We start from the raw sequence: 17,889 nt of genomic DNA, 5'->3' as shown, positions 1-17,889 counted from the left end.
CACAATTGGGTCTAAGCACAGTAGTAGAGGAAGAACTCTTTAAAATACCTCTGAATAGGTTGCAGTTTACTTCCATTAAGCAAGAAATCAGGAGAGGAGTTTGGTGTTTTGGGGACTCATTTTGTCCATTGTTTTTTCTCAGTCCAATGTATTGGCAAAGAATTTAAAGTTCTTTTTCCTTGAACATGTCACAAAGCAAACAATAAGAAGCAGTTCCTTGGCTCAGAGTTTCAGGAACATTTTCAGTCAACACATATACCAAAATGTTTGCTCTCAAGCACAGCAGTGCTCAGAAAAGAGGAATTAAAGAAGTCACTCATTTTAGAGGAATGATAGGGTCAAGTCTCTGGCTAGATTACTGAAGAGAACAAAAACTCTTCAGCAGTATCAAAAGACACCATAAGACACACAAAAGCAGTATGTTCCCTAAGCTTTTTTGGAAATATTGATTGCTACCTACTCTTCTATTCTGAAAAGGATGGCAGTTATCTCCTCTGAACACAAAATACAGAAAAAATACCATGTAAAAAGGGAAACATTACAGCTGAATTTCCTGACAGAAGTCAAACCTTTGCTTTCTCAATGCGAGAATTAGATCTATGAAAAAAGCTTTCAAGGAGAGAATGTAAAGAATTACTTCTGCTTTTATAGTACTTATAATGCTGATCTTTGTTGTGGCAGTACAATTACAATATTGTATCATTACCTCATTTTGTCAATATTGTAACAAAACCAGCAATTTTCATTGTTTCCCATTCTAAGATGTGCATGCATTTAGAAGAATAATAAACCTCTATATGAAAAGGAAGAATTACTCCATTTCAATCATAAAGATGCCATCTTTTTTATAAAGATTTTATAAAAATCTGTATTTTCTTCTTACAATATTATGCTTTCTTCACTTTGCTCACTGGTTAATATATCAGTAAAAAGCACTATTGCTAAGAACAATGGTCAGTAGGTCTTTGGTTCCTTGATATGTTATGAGAAAGCTGAAGATTGAAAAGTATTCTTTGACAGGATTTACTCTTGTCAATAACTCATTACATAATCTTGGTTTAGCTCTTTGTTTTGAAAGAAAATCTAAAAAGATCTTGTACATTTAAAAAATCTGTTATATTCTGAGCCACTCTTATGCTCCTGAATTAATTTAATTGTAATATATAATAAAGAAAAAAAAAGCAGGCAAAAAAAAAAAGTAATCGATTCTCTTTTTGGATGTGGCTTTGGGTATAATTAGCCTGAAATTGGACATTTTACTTGGTTATAAATAATTATAAAAGATTATAAAATAATTATAAAATATTTTGAAGGAGTAATGCACTTTCAAGAATAAATGCGAGAAACACATCTTAAGTGTAAAATGGGATTAGCTTTATATAAATGCATATTGGATCTGTTCATATATCCTGTTTTAAGAATTTATTATGTCTTGTTGATAATAAAGTTAAGTACAGACATAATGTCAGTTTTGTAATCTGCCTCAAAATGCAGCTTCAGGTTCCTATGTTGACTCTCAATCATTGCCACTCAAATGTGTGGGTGAAAAATAAATAAAGGAAGAAATAACAACTAGCAACCAAGAAAAGGGAAATGTGGAATTTTGGTTTATGCTGCTTCTACACAAGTGGTTAAAACACCAGTTGTGTAGAAGCCAATATGGTTTTATAACAGCAAGCACCTCTTGTATTTCACCAATAAACTAATTTCTAGTAACTATTAGCACCCCACCATTTTCATTAGTTTCTGCTTTGCTATAAGCTTGCTTGCTTTACTGCCAGCTGAATAAGTACTTTATTTTGTACAAACTAATCTGTGTACTCTGGTGAATACTGATTGTGTATTGTGTACTCATGAGACGTGCCACCTATTTTTTCTTAGAAAAATAAAGAAAAAAGTTTTTACTTGGTACTGAGATGTAGTAGGCTAATATAGCACTAAAAGAAGCAAAATATATCACATTTTTATCCATATGCATTCAAAAATATAACAATTTACCTGAGTGCAGTTTTATTTAATTTAAACTTTGATAGATACAGTCACACAAATATAGCTTTTGATGCTGGTAACGATTTTTTTTTCACAGATCAGAATATTCATTCAGAAGAGTCTTTAAAATGTTGTAAAAGCATTTGCTTCTACCTTAGACTACTTAAAAAACATAACCAACTTCTCTATGTTGATCATAAATGTTCTTCAAAGAACCTTAAGCGCTTTTATTGTCTTATTTTGAAGTCCTCTGTGTTGACGCTCACACTCACCTGTGAACTCTATCACAATACCTGTCCTTTTTCCTGACTTTTGACTCCATACTGAATGGGACACTGAGAAGGGCATAATGAGAAATTTCTGTGCCTAATATAATAACAGCACATATTCATTGAAGAATATGAAATAGAACTTATTTGAGAGACGAATACTACAACAAACTACTACTTTCAAACTAATTTCTTGAAGAGAAGTTTTAAAGAGGTGGTGAGAGTGTTCAAACATCGCCACCCAGAAACATTAGGTGCAATGGAAGGGGTCTCTCACTGATTATTTTGTGAATACAGATTCTTCTGTCTTTCAGCAGGAAAGAAAGTACATATTGAGAAAAATGACTTCCTGCTGTCTGACTTTATTTTTTCAAGCAATAGGGCTAGTTACAGAAAAACAGTGAACTAGCTGTTTAGGCAAGGAATGAATAAAAGAAAATGTTCCATGGTGGAGTTCTGGATGCTTTGGGAAATTCTTACCCGGACTGAGGAGCACAGATGAACATGTTTCTAGTGCTAAAAATAAAAATTAAAAAGATATTTTTTAGAACAACAGAACTGTGGCATGTCCATTGCATGACCATTTTCAGACATCTACAAAGATGTCTGAAAGAGTCTTGTGTGTCATAGCTCAGTTAATTGTTGGGAGAAACTTTGACTTGGAGGCCTAGAGAAAACCTGGCTTGTGATTACCCTGCTTGATTCAAAGATTAGCACAGTAATGCAATAATGATTATTTTTCTTTCATCACCCAAAGTTGTTGTGCATTTGTTGTGCATGTAAACACATTACAGATTATTTCTGGTTTGGTTTGGTTTCATGTGTAAACCCAGATAAACAGTGCTTTTAAATTAATTTGGTAACATCTGACTGTCCTCAATAGAAGGTTCTATTTTTACACCTGAAATCTCACATGTTGTACAGCAGGGATCTGATTTCACAAGAAAAATAATCAGACTAGTCTTGCTCATTCACTTTCTTTTCACCTCATTTGAGTGCATGGTTAAGTATGAGGATGTTAGACTTTTGTCAGGTTTTCTTGTTAAGGCTGTCCACAGACACATATTTTTACCAGATATTTAAATGTACTGCAGGAACCAAACCACTGGGTTTGAGGTGTTATCTCTACATTTTGGCCCCTCTTACTCCATTGACCTAAATGGGGATTTTTCCAGCAAAAGTATGGAAGTGGGTGAATATTTCAAGTTGAAAGTACATAGACAGAAAAAATATGAATTAGTGTGACAAACAAATTTTGTTTCCTAAGGTCTCAAAATAAACTGCAAATACATGATAATCTCCGCAATCTTCCTTGTGAAATCTATTTTTACTCTTTTCAAAGAGAGTGAAACAAAAGGAAAAGGAAACAAAATTATTTTAAATTATCAGAGAAAAATCTGGAAGGAGAATATATTCAGAAAGCTCTTTTAAATGCGTGAGCCACTTCGTCAAGGTTTCAAACTATAGTTCAGCTAAAGGGCTTCTGAATTGCACTGTGCTCCTTAAAAAGGAGAAACACATTCTCCACAGTGCCACTAGTGGTGCACTTGTTGTCAAGCACACAGTGGTTTCCCTAGTTTCAATTGTCCTCTTTGACAGACTTTGTTGATGGACAGAGAAAGAAAAGGAAAGACATTACACTGCAATGGTAGAACAGAAAACACTGTCCCTGTATGAACACTTTATTTTAAAAATGCTCATATTCCGTTATTTTCAAATTATAAACCCCCCAAAAAAAACATTTTCAGAACAGGAATTTAATATCATTTAGTCATTACTGTGTTTGTAGCTGTAACAAAATCTTCTTAGTCAAAAATATAAGAGATTTCAACGATGCATTGTCCAACAGGTCATTTTTCACATTTCATTTTTGTTTAATGGATGAAACAACAGTCAAGTATGGTTCTCTCAGTACCTATTCAACAGTTGCTAGGCTGTTGCTTACTGCTTGTTAACAAAATCTTACTAATGGTAGAGAACCTAAACTCACATGATATTGGCAGTCAGATACAGAAAAGCATGCACATTACTGGAGGCAGGAGGGGAAGGAAAGTTAAGCCCCTAAGTACCTTTGAGTGCCTGGCCTGAAATGACCTCAGTTTCCTCTGACTTTGATATGAATTGAACCTTCACAGTCTCTCACAGAGTACTAAGGACTTGATTTATTCTATGACCTCAGAAATTCTGGTCATTATTTTCATCTCTCTGGGTCAGACAGGTTAAATTTTGTCATAAACCCAGCTGACACTGGAATCACATTAATTGCTTTCACTGGGTCAAAGGTGATGACATCGCAGCCCATTTTACTGTACTCTTTAACCCCATACTTAAATCTCTGTTAGATACTGTATTTCAGTACTCTGTCAGAATGTGTTTTATTTCTTCAATAAATTGTATTTTTTGTTCCTTCTCTAATGTTTGCAACCGTCATTCTCCTTTTTAACTGACCTTCCAGCAAACATTTTCTTTCTAAATGCATAACTTTATTTTTTGAGAGAAATCCCCATGAATATTTTACTGCCTATCTAATTTAAATATAGCTAAACTGTGAGCACCAGAACCTTTCAAAAGCAGAGGTGTCTTCTCCTTAGCAGAGGTGCTGTTTCTGCTTATCACTATGGGAACTGTGGGGATGCACAGAGCTGGAGCTTGCTGCAGGTTAACAAAAGAGGATGCTCAGCTGGCTCATGACTTATTCCCTGCATCCTCTTTGCTTAAGAGAGCAGAAGATTTTTGTTATTTCTGTTGGCTGAAATAAAAAATCTTCATCTTTGGGTAATAACTGTGGACATTGCTATCAGTTTGTTGCTCTTTTGGGGATTTACATGTGTTGAGATTGAATGTTCACCCTGTGGGAAGTCTGAAGGGAGCTGCATCATCAACACTCTGCTTGCTCTCCTTTTGGATCGAAATATCCTGATATTTTTCAAAAGCTAATAAAATAATGGAATGCATACATACTGTGCTTTTCTAAATAGGCTGAGCAAAACAATGGGTTTGAGACCAAAAAATGGCATGAATTCTATTTTTACCTTTGTGTGTGTGTGTGTGCGTCTGTGTGACTTTTTTATGCAATAATTGTGAAAGCTCTGTAAAAATTGCGACACCACGGTTTCTGATCCTAATTAATTTCTTTTGCCAAGCAGGAGGACAGCGCTAATTCTTCTGTCAGAGCTAATGGACAGATTCCAGAGAAAATTATGTTGGCAGTGTGTAATTTGCCAGTGAACATATATTCTTAATTTCTTTGCTGAAGGGAAAACAATCCATGGTCTGGATAAAATTTTTTCTTGAACTGTAAGCCAAATCCTACATTTACGGAGGGAAGTGCATGAAATACATTGTATTTGAAAAACCTGGTAGACTTTTAGCCCAACAAAATACTCAATTACCCCAACAAAATACTCAATTAACATTTATTAGTAAAATTAAACAAAAAAATTGCTTACAAATAAAAAATTAAGGTCAATATTCCTGTGATAGATTGCATGATAGAATCATAGAATAAAAATTTGTGAAGGGAATTCAAGAATCATCTGATCCACCAACCTTGCTTGGCAAAATGGTGACATTTCAGATTGTACTTTTGAAGTGTTTTTCAAGATCCACATTCTACTCTTCTAAAAATAAAATTGAGACAGTCCAATTGTGTGAACATAATGGTTTCACATATTCTACTACCAAATGGCTCAATTTATTTAGAATAGCACAAATATGACAATGAAAAGGAAACAAAATTCTCAATGGCTACTTGAGTTGTCAGTAGATAATTCTTAGACCAGCTTAAAATAGAAAAAAACCTGTAGAAAATAAAAAAATAGTAATTTGAGCAGTATTAAATAATGGGATACATTACCTCATCTGTTGCTTGTATATCCCTATTAGCATTGAGGTTATTGAGTGGTGCTAATTTATTGATATTTATATTGATGATCTGGATGAGGGGACCAAGTCCACCCTCAGTAAATTCATGGATGACACCAACTTGTGTGTGAGTGTCGATGCGCTGTAGGGTAGGAAGGACCTGGCAGAGGGCTCTGGACAGGCTGGGTCAATGGGCCAAGGCCAGTTGTATGAGAGTTAACAAGGCCAAGCGCAGGCTTCTCCCCTTGGGTCACAACCACCCCAGGCAGCACCACAGGCTAGGGGCAGAGTGGCTGGAAAGCAGCCCAGCAGAGAAGGACCTGGGGTGCTGGTCAACAGCTGGCTGAGGATGAGCCAGCTGTGCCCAGGTGGCCAAGAAGGCAAATGGCATCATTCCTGTATCAGAAATAGTGTGGCCAGCAGGGTATCTGAATGTTCAACTGTACTTTGGCAAGTCTTTTCCGAAAAAGGTGCATGTATAACTGCGGATGCTGCTGTGCAAGAGAGCCTTCCTCGTGCTTTATCTCTTCATTCACACACAGGATGACATTGCAGTGCAGGAGGCATTACAGCTTTTCTCTTTTCCTTTATTCTGACTATGTACGAGGCAGGCATTATTTGAGGCAGTGCAAGTTCCTTTTATGCTTTTTAGAAGACAGGCAGTTTTCAAGAAGAAAGGAAATCTCTGACACAGTTATGGCTACTTAAGCTACCAGTAAGGCAGTCTTGAAATCATATATGCTCCAGAATTAGATAGCAGCAACCAAGATGATATTCTTTGGATTCCCTGCCCTTATTTCTCCTCCAGCACAAGCAGCATGAGAGCAATAAAAAAGTCTCCTTCCTTCTTTGAACGGAAGGGGTCTTACCAGTGCCAACTTGTACTTATTAATGCTTTAGATCTCAGTGATGTTCCCATTTATTTTATCTGACATATGATTACGTATTTTATGGTGATTTTTGCTCTCGTTTATTGGTTCTTTTCCTTATGAACACTTCTCCTATGTCTGCAAGCAAAAAGTAGTTACCTGTAGTTTACAAAAGTGTTACAGACAGAAGGGTGCAGAGGGAATATTTTTCTTCTTGTTGCTTTCTTGCTAACTAATTTGAAATAGCCATGGCCTTTCTGTTGACATGAATGAGTTCTGTATACCTGGAAAAAAACCATTACAATTCAATAGTGGTTTTACTACACCTCAAGAATAATTTTCTGAATTTCAAACATATTCAAAGGGCTTAGAAATAAGCTAAATTTTTTTTTTCTTGAAAATTTCATAATGCATCTCTTCCTACTAATTTGTGTAAAAGAAACAACAATATAACAATATTGGACAGGAAATCTTAAAGGACACCTCTTGCAAATTTTCTGAAAGCTTGACAACATTATTAAAGAGTAAAAGGCGTTCTCTAATAAAGAGTAAAAATTAAATATGAGTTTCTGCTGGGAAGTATGTGAAAATATCATGAGATTGCCACGTGTTCTGGCTTGTGTAGGATATTTGTTTAAGAAACTGGCTATGGCCACTGCCAAAATTATATTTTTAGGAACAGATAGCAAATAGCCATCTACTTTTCCTAAGGAATGTTCAGAAATATATCCTTGAAATATATCCTTGGTTTTGCCAAGAACAGGGCTAATTTGTTCTGTCATTGGGAGGGAGTGGAGCCTGTGGTTGAGTGAGCATTATTTTACTGATGTCATGGAACACCATTTGACCTTATTGCCGCATGGGGGAAATGGACTGTGTCTCTCTTCTGAGAAAAAGGATATTCCTTTCCAGTGGAACAAGTGTGAGTGATAGGGTATCAATGATCCTTAGCAGAGAAGAGAAGATTGGGTGGTATGACTTCAGTCAGGTCAGCCTCTGCACTCTTTCTTTTTTTGCACTTTTTTCTTAAAATTGTTGCTGTTACTGTTCATTGTCTTGTCTCTTTGCTGTTTCAGGTAATTTGTTCTTATCTCATTGTTCTTGTGTGATCTTTGCCTTTTGTGCTTGTAGCTGAAGGGGAAAAGGAAGTGTGTGGAGACATGGATTTTTAGTGGGACAACTGAATTGAATACTATTCCTAAAACACAAAACCATATTAAACCTAAAACAAATACAGCAAGGACAGGACAGAATACAAGCAGGCACTACTTAACCCTCTGTAACATGTGTTCCAAACTATGCACTGATTTGGATTGGAGGGGCTGGCTGCTTCATGTTTCTGTTGGTCTGTCCTCAGACTAAGCTTCCAGCCCCTGCCCACCATCTCTTTGTCTGGCTCAATCCCACAACAAGCAGAGGAAGCTGACACAGGGCATATGAAACAAAGTATAAGGTTTCTTCCTAGCTGCCACTTAAACCAAAGACTTCCCAGTGTTGTGGGTCCCAATGCAGGACCATGCTGTCTCTGTCTATTTGCAGGGAAAATATCACCCTGTCCAGGGACAGCATTTCTATATTATGTAATAAAATTGCAGCCAACATCTCTTTTCACAGTGCGTTTCCTCCCATCTACACAAAGATAGAGACCTTTACTTGCTGCTAGCTGTTTAGCCTGAAGATAATGAGATGACATGGAATCTGCAAAGTGAAAACAATTTTTCCCAGGCTGCAGACTAAGTGAAAATGAGCCCTGAGAAAGACTTATGTACCATGTATCTCTTGTCAGGATAACTGAGACTTAAGTGGCACACAGGTAATGTCTGATTTTCTGGCACAGGGATAAGTTCCATTCTAACTGTAACTTTGTAAAGCAAGTTAAAAAGAAGTATTAGATTATTCTCTGTTCCCTAGTGTATTGCCTTACCTGTGTTCCAAGAATTACTTTGTGCTCAAAGTAAAATTAAAAAGTCAGGAAAACAGAAATAAGTCTAAGGCATGGAATGAAATAATTTTATCAAGAATGTGCAGAAGTCAGGAAAATATTTCAGCTGCTATTTTAGTGCTTATTAGAAACTCTTGGGATGTGATTATTTATGATCTTAAAGTTTTGCACAGTAATGTCATGCTTAATTGGAGCACAAGCTGTGCACTGATTAAGTAGTCATAGCAGTAAGTTTTAGCTTTTGCAATCTGATTATCAGGATTTTTAACTTGTAGGTAATAGCAAACTACTTTGTTAGCTGTAAACTAAGTTTACTTTTTATGCTTGTACTTAACTTTTTGGAAATCTTTTTGCTCAATGTTACTATAAGTGATGTTCATTTTTGCATGCTGTTTAACAAATTGTAATCTGTATTTTAAAAATGCTTTTGTTTTTTTACAATGTCTAACTACATCTGAATAAACTTTCTGTTGAAATGCAATAATCAAGCTGTGTCATTTGACCCTAGATGAATAGCAACAAAGATTGAATGTGCCATTTGTTAAGAACTGAAACTATAGAAATACTAACATACCCAGAAATATTAGATTCTACATTGTTCTTGATTCCCACACTCAACAACTATCACTAATGAGACAAAATCACAGACACAAAATGTCAATTTATAGAAAAGTTTTATAGAGGTTATAACAATAGTGGTGAAATGGAAAAAACAATGTCAGGCACTAGAAAAAACAATAGGATTCTTTTGGATTTTTTTTTTGTTAAAGTTCATTGCTTAAGTGACTAAATTGTTTTAGACAGCATCGTATGGGGATTGATAGATTTAACAGAGTAGTAATACTCTGAGTCTGATTCCAGGGTAGAACAATTATTAAACTGTAGCTCCATTTAAGCTAAAATATTAAGTTGTGGTTTTGATGAGAACATATTTCCAACAAGTCATTGTAACTTTATGTTATGGAAGAATTTCCCTCCACATTAATAGGCCTGGCAGTCAGCAAGAGAAACCATTCAATTTGCATCACGTTTATCTTTTCTGCTTCCTATTTTTGCATTTAATATATGCAGAAGCATTTTATTGTATGGCACTTTGTTTTGCTTGGCAACATCACAGCTGTAACAACCAAATATACAGAAACAATGAAGACTCTTTTGCAAAGAATAAAGGAAACATCAGGAGAGATCTATAGTTCCATCCTAATGAACCAATTCAGCCTGTGTTTATTCATCATAGTAACAGCTCACATGGGAAGGCCAGAAGCACTAGCACTGAGAAGGAAATTGAGACTGATACTTTATTTCACTTCGTGTCATAGCTGGTTTCAAATTCTAGCAGTTAAATCTGATAACTTTGCGCTGCATCAATAAAAAACAAAATTAGCAGAAAACTGGAGAGGAGAGGAGAGGAGAGGAGAGGAGAGGAGAGGAGAGGAGAGGAGAGGAGAGGAGAGGAGAGGAGAGGAGAGGAGAGGAGAGGAGAGGAGAGGAGAGGAGAGGAGAGGAGAGGAGAGGAGAGGAGAGGAGAGGAGAGGAGAGGAGAGGAGAGGAGAGGAGAGGAGAGGAGAGGAGAGGAGAGGAGAGGAGAGGAGAGGAGAGGAGAGGAGAGGAGAGGAGAGGAGAGGAGAGGAGAGGAGAGGAGAGGAGAGGAGAGGAGAGGAGAGGAGAGGAGAGGAGAGGAGAGTTGAGTTTCATGTATTTGTGTACTGTAAAAAATTATGCCAGTGAAATAGCTTTATTTTGGCAAAATTCTCAAATCCCCTTTGTCAGAGTCGATGTGAGACAAGCACATCCGATGATGATCAACAAGTCTCAACTTTATTTAGGCAATAAGCATACTTTTATAAGCATAGTAATAAGGCTCATACATATTGCAAAAGTAGAGCTCATAATTGGTCTGCAGGTAGAGGTCAGCTCCACCTCTATTATCACATACTCAGGATGCTTGTGGTTTTCTACTCTGACTAGATCTTGTTTTCTCTATCTTGTTGTTATATAACTTCTTGCTCAAGGAGACAGTGTCCTTGCCTACGACCCTATTGCTTAACCAGCTGCAACTTATCATGCCCCCTCTCTTCTAACTAGGTGTCTACAAAACTCTCTACACCCCTTGAGTTAGGCCTATTTTCAGTTATTTTTTCTTTTCTTTTCTTTTTTTCTTTTTTTAATGGTAAAGTTTCATACTCACAATAACAAGAACTGTGGAGACATTTATCCAGTGCATCAACTGGTACACTACAAAGCTCCCCATGCACTTTGTCTAGACTCTGAAAAGTGCAGTGAATGCCAAACATGTACAAAAGATCCTACAATGCACCTGTACTGTGTAGCACAGGTGGTTTTAAAGCACTACAGACAGGTCAGTTGGAATGAAAGCCTCAAGCTAATGTTAACACATGGGTATTTCTCATTCATTTCAGACTCTCTCATGCTTCCAGAATATTGTAAATTATTTCATATGATTTGGGACTGCATAGACCTCTTCTCATTATGCAGGCACTATTCAGGATGGATCATCATTGGTTAAGGCTTGTTATTTCTGTCAACATTAGTTTCTGATTCAGTTACATGAGGGCACATCACCTAAACACATTCAGCTTGGCTTGGCTCTCAAGCTTTGATTTCCCACATCATTCCTCACTATACTTCTCCTCAGAATAATCTCTGCATCATCTCCCCCTCCAAAGTCTTAGAAGAGATTCTCTTTGAATGCAAAAGAGTGCTTGTAGATATTCCAAATTTTCCTGATGCTATGCACAGATGACTAGGTGTCATGAAGTCAGAGATATACAGAAGCTAAAATATCTGCAACTAACACAGTGACTGAAAAGAGGATGAAATCAGTAAAGTATCACCCTTCTCAAAAGAAATGATCTGAATTATGGTGCATATTGCTGGATGCAATTTTTATTTCAGTGCAGCCAAGAAAACTTGTGCTTGCTAATAAAAGTAGCAATAGCTTTTTGAAGTTACCATGTAGCATCTCTAGATCAGAGTCTTCAGAAGGATCAGAGGACTGTGCTTTCTGTATTACTAATATTACACAGATAAATGTGACATAACCCTGTCCCTATTGTTCCCACCAATAAATACAACAAACCCTTCCTCCTTTTCTTGTACTTCCATCTCCAGATTAAATAAACTAGGTCTATTCCTCCAGAGGTGGCCTAAGAACAAAGGAAAATCTAGATTTTTTTTGTCCTGTTTTTGGGGGTTTTATTTCAATTAATTTTCAACTGTCTTCTGATGGGTTAAATTGCAAACAACTTTCTTATTATTCAATACTATACAAATGAAACTTCCTAGCAGACAGATCAGGGACCTATTTCTTACACGTTTTGAAAGATTCTTTACAGCATGACTTCTTTTGGTATCCCATATTATGAATAATATAGTACCAAAGTATATTTCACTTTCTTCACCTTGGATGCGCAGTGAAGATATCTATTTACAAAATGTACTAACAGACATGAATGAGCTGAACCACAGACTGGCCTCTTCTAGAGTCTGTGTGATTTTGAAATTATGATCCTCACATACAAGATAGATAAGAGAGATGGAAGCAATGCAGGAGAGTGTCAAAAAAAATGGCTTCAAATGCTTTATTTTCCCCTCTTATGTTTGGGTACCAGCCACATTTGAAGAGCCCCATGGGAGAAACAGGTTGCTGATCACAGAGTAGCTTAAATGAGATAACCCTTGCAGCAAGTTGTATAAAGTATGTGCTTCACTGTCAGGCAAGACAGCATAAAGCTTTCTCTTGTTCTGATAGAAGATCTATCCAATGGGAAACACAATTTTAGAAACAGATCATAGGAGACTATCACATTTAAGACATTTTTCCTAGCTTTTTCTCCTTTGAGGTAGACTGACAGGCAAATCTGAAAGTATGTTTTTTCCTCTGAGTTTTAGAAGGTTATCTTTTAGGTTCATTTTATGTTCTCTGAAACATTGATAACAACCTGACAGAGCTTATGTGTTTACATCGATTTTTCAGAGGTAAGAAACATATATAACTTAGGAACTGAGTGGGTCTTAAAATAAAAATCAAGGTGGAGTTCAGTAAAAATCACTTTGTTACAATTAGAGTTAAAAAGCCTACTGGGGAGAAATGGTATTCTGAAAAGTGGATTCTTAAAAAATCATTATACTTTTAGATAGCTTTATACTTTAAGAAGCAAATTTTTTAAAAAATAAGGAAAAAAAAAAGAAAAGGCTGAATATCCTTTTTCTTTCTGGATATTTTGTCTTCACATTGGTAAAGAAATCACTGTCCTGATCTGGAGTGAAGAAGGGAAAGTGAATATAAAATGAAGAATGAAAATATTACTATGTTTCATTTGTTCTGAGAAAAATAAAGAACCATAAAATTACAAATGGAACTTTGTATAAAATTATATATTATATTCATAACACTATTAATAGAATCTTTACATTAATGACCCTTTCTAATAATGGCATTTATAGGAAAGGCAAGTCTGACATTGGGTCTTGCAATGCAAGGCACAGAGATATTCTGTGAATAGTTACCTCAAATGTAATACTGGATGCATGTTAAATCCAACTACCTGTGAGGAAGGTTCTGTATTAGCTTGATTGAAACTGAAGATGCATAAGGAAATAAGAGCTAGCAAAATTTGAAGGCACATTTATACATTTTTATCAGTCTAGTCAGCTTCTTACTTGACAACATACCGTCAGCAATCTGGAAAACTCATCCATGCTATGCAGGCTTTTTCAAGACTCTAAGTGGTGTGGAACATTATTTGGACTCTCCATTGAGAATTCTTTATGACTGTACATTCCTCCCAATGCCCTTGATACCTCATGTTGGGGCTACTTAGTGGGATGTTAGAAAGCTGATAAGTAATTTTTTTCCCATGCTGCTTGTACTGCAGAAGTGCAGACAGAGTTTTAAAGCTTCATTTTGCCTCTCTGTTTTTTGTACTTAGATATGCAGCATCAATATTTGATTTAGAAATATTTATTAGAAGATTTCTACACCTATGCATAACTCCAGACTTTAAATTAATATTGAACATTAGTGCAAAGATTTTAGCTGACAGAGTGAATAAAGGTCAGCTCTTCTTTGAGCAGATTTGCCACATTGTCATTATTTGCTGGACATACCTCTCAGAGTTGCCCACAGAATTATTTCTATTTAAGGCCCTATTGAAAGATATCAATAAAAGAGAAAGCACACAAAAAGCTCCTTTTGGATTTCACAAAACCATAGACAAATGAAGATAGTTAAAAGAAAATCAAGATATGCAAATAAGTATTTGAAAGGGTCATTGATCAGGTGTACTCTAATCCTTTCCTTTACACATGATTGTAACAGCTGCTTTTAGGTAAAATTGTTTTATAAGGATGCAAGTGCAAAAAGTCTCTTGGCAATGCTTGATGACGTTTACAGTTTCCTCTTTTAATCTTTTTCCATTTTGTCTGCCCTCCTGGTCATTGACATCTTTCTCTTTACATTGACACTTTCACTTTTTTATATTTTAATAATCCACTACAGCTTTCTTGTTGACTAATGGAAAAAATAATAGCCTTCTTTTGCAGAAATCTTCAAATGTGTGCTTCAATTCTGTAAGGGATTTCAAAAATTACTCCAACAATGCTAAGCCTTTTGGTGTTAAAAATCTCTATAGCTGGCTCGGGACTGCATTCTTTTTTGGCATTTTGCTGGTGTGTCAGCTCTATCATCCTGCTGAAAATATCCACACTTTTGACTTTTTGTGACAACTGCTGAGTTCCTTCCTTGGCATACAGAAAGCTGAAGTAAAGGTTTAAGTTTTTGTCAGTACTCCACATCTGTGAAACTCAATACATCTTAACAGCTTTGTCATGTTCCTTCAAAGCAACTTTCCTCTCAAGAAGTCCTTTGCCTAATTTAAGAAGGTCTTTATTTAGAGGGTAACAAAAAGACATATCTTGTACAGACATTTCCTTTCAATTTTCTCTGTAAGTGTACAAAGAATTTTACAGAACTTTCATGACTGGAATTTAGATTTTTGCAGGTTCTCTTTATGTAAATCACATAACTAAAACATCCATTCACTTATCCTATGAAGAAAACAATCCACTAATATTAGTGCTTTTTATTAAGGTTAATAATTTCACAACTTATTCAGACTCTGACTTAATTTGGTATGTGTCAGCAGATCTCTACTGGTTTTCAGTTGATACATCAAGATGTGGGTTTATCCATTTTCTTCTCCTTTTATTTCCTGCTGGGTCACACACTTTTTACAATTTACTTTTGATAAGTATTTTTTTTTTAATATTGTATTTTGAGTGGGTCTTCTGAGCCTTCTCTTTTAAGACTTTTGGCCTATTTTACATGATTAGGAGGAAGTATGGCAAGTCTTGTCTGAAGCATATGAATTTAACCAAAAGCACTGAATTCTGAGGGTGTTTGCCACTTAACACATATCTAGCCAATATCTCTGCCTACTCAAGTGTCCTTAAAGAAAATAGAACATAACAAAAAATTTGAAATCACTTTAAAATGGCAATTTAAGAGCAATTTCTATACAGCTACCCTTCAATTTTGACAATACTACAGATTCAACTGTAGATATTCAAAGGAATATTTTGAAAGTGTTCTCAACCCTGAGAAATCTATATACTTCAAGCAAAACAAGTAGAAACAGACTGCTTCAGATTTACCATTCTACTTTTTTCCCTGCCATAGGAATAATGTCACTGCAGTTGACATGTTCCCACATTCCGGCAAATGTTCCTGTATTTATTTCATTGAAGCAAGATTTTCCAACAGAAAAACATTTCACAGCAATATTTTACTGGCTCTACTGAATTCTGTTTTGTCAGATAACCTGCTGTTTCTTCCTTTACATGCTTGGGGACATTTCAATAATTTTTCCCTTATAAAGACATATTTTCCTCACTGGATTACTTTGGTCCTCATATTCTGAGGACAAATCTAGTTACCAGAGAGTGCAGTGTGGGAGGAAATGCTACAGAAGACATTCCTTCTCAGTATCTGTATTGTGAGCCTTGCAGAAGACCTCATATTGAGGAGCTGGTGACCTTGAACAGCCCATGTCTCCTGTCCTGGGGCTCATACTCCAGGCTTGAGAAACACACACAAAGGACAGGCAGCTGCAGGGGGGATCTGTTGGTGCACTCTGTGCCAGCTTCTGGTGGGTGGTACAACAGAGGTAACACCCAGACTGTGAGGAAACCCTCTGTTAGCTGAACAGCTTCCTAATGGAAACTCGGAATATGTTCAAAAATAAAAACCAGCAAAGTTGGATCAAAGGGTGCAACAAGTTGGCTCCGACCACGGGCTGCTGTTCCTCAAGGAGTCACGATCCACAGTGACACCAGCACAGGCAGAGCGCTGCTGGCTGGGCCACTTGTTCAGTGTGGCTTCAGGCTGTGGTGCTGCACAAGTTCTTGGCCACAGGACAAAGTCAGCCAGTGTGTTGTAGCTGAGGAGCCTGCAGGCACTTCCCACCCACTCATTACCCACCAGTGCATGATGTGCAGCCTTGCCTCTATCTGAGTGTGAAGCAAGAAGTTCCTTGGATGCCAACATTCATTCTGTTTGACTGTACCACTGCTGAATAGACCTGGTTTCTTTAAGAAAGCCGCACATAACAACTCAAATGGCCAAAACGGAAGACAATTCACCATAGACAAGATCTGTGCAGGACACAGGAAATGCATCACTGGTCTGTCAGAGGATGCACACATGCAGAGTGCCCAGCATCTGAACTGGGGTAAGATTTTATTGCTGCCCGTATTCCTCTTTCTATCCCGCCTTGTTTAAACAGCTATTTTGTTAAGACATTTATTGTCCATCCTTGCTTTCTGAGATCCAGACAGAACTCTACACCATCTCTCTATCCCTTTAAATACCAAGTGCAGGGGAGTAGAGAATTCAGAGAGACAACGATCTTTTTCCAGAAAGGGTTTGAGAAACAGGACAAAAAAAAAAAAGTGTTGGTGTTAAACATTACGTTGGAAAATTTAATTAAAGATCAGTGACATTACAAACCAGAAAGTATAATCAAGTTTCAACATCAAGGAAATATCAGTTTAACTTTGGATAAAAGAGACTTTGCCCTTTGGATTGGTACCAAAGCTTTAAATTCACATTATGAAAAAACTGTGTTCAGAGTCAAGCCGAAGCAAATGTCCTAATCTGGTAAAACACATTTAGTAACTTGCAGCACAGCCACAGAACTGCAGTCGTCAAATGGAGACTAAAAGATCAAGCTGAGATGGAAATTATAGTGAATTCAAGAAGGAGCTTATTTCAGTGTAAAGAGGGAAGAGCCTGAGATGACTATTGCACCTGCTATTTGGCTGCAAGTCACAAACCAAGATATTAAAGTGCATTCCCAATACTTGCTGCTACACAAATAGCAAGTTAATGGTCCTAATACAAACACCCCGTGCTTGCAATACCAAATTAATATTGCCTTTGGTACACACAAACAAGAAACAAAGGCAGCCTTTCAAGGCTTCACAGACTTAATGGCAAATTATTGCTAAGTTTTTGGCTTAAATGTAAGTCAGGAGAAAGTGGAGGCTGTAGCTACAGCCTCCCAACCACCAAAAACTGTAAGAATCACCTCCTGGGGAGGGGTAGTAATATGCAAATGTCAGCTGGACTAGGAGCCCTGTTATATATGTAAAGATTAGTTATAGATGGTATGATCAGATTTAAAGGTAAAAGTGCCCCAGAAATGCCTGTAACTTATAATCCTATAATTAATGAATGGATTAAATTTTTAATTTCTCTAAAGGATCATATACAGTTACACATCAAGAAAGTTTACTATCTCCCAATCCTTTTTTTATCCCACTAAAATCAACTTTGAACTCAATGATTACCAAATATTCTTTAAAATTTGTAAAAATGAGCTTGTTTCTAGGACTTGCTTTTGATAACCTGAGGTAGGCAGAGATACAAGGAAAA

Source organism: Fringilla coelebs (assembly GCF_963513975.1).
Source record: "Fringilla coelebs genome assembly, chromosome: 1".
NCBI classification, from domain to species: domain Eukaryota; kingdom Metazoa; phylum Chordata; class Aves; order Passeriformes; family Fringillidae; genus Fringilla; species Fringilla coelebs.
Note: the sequence above shows the minus strand (reverse complement) of the source record.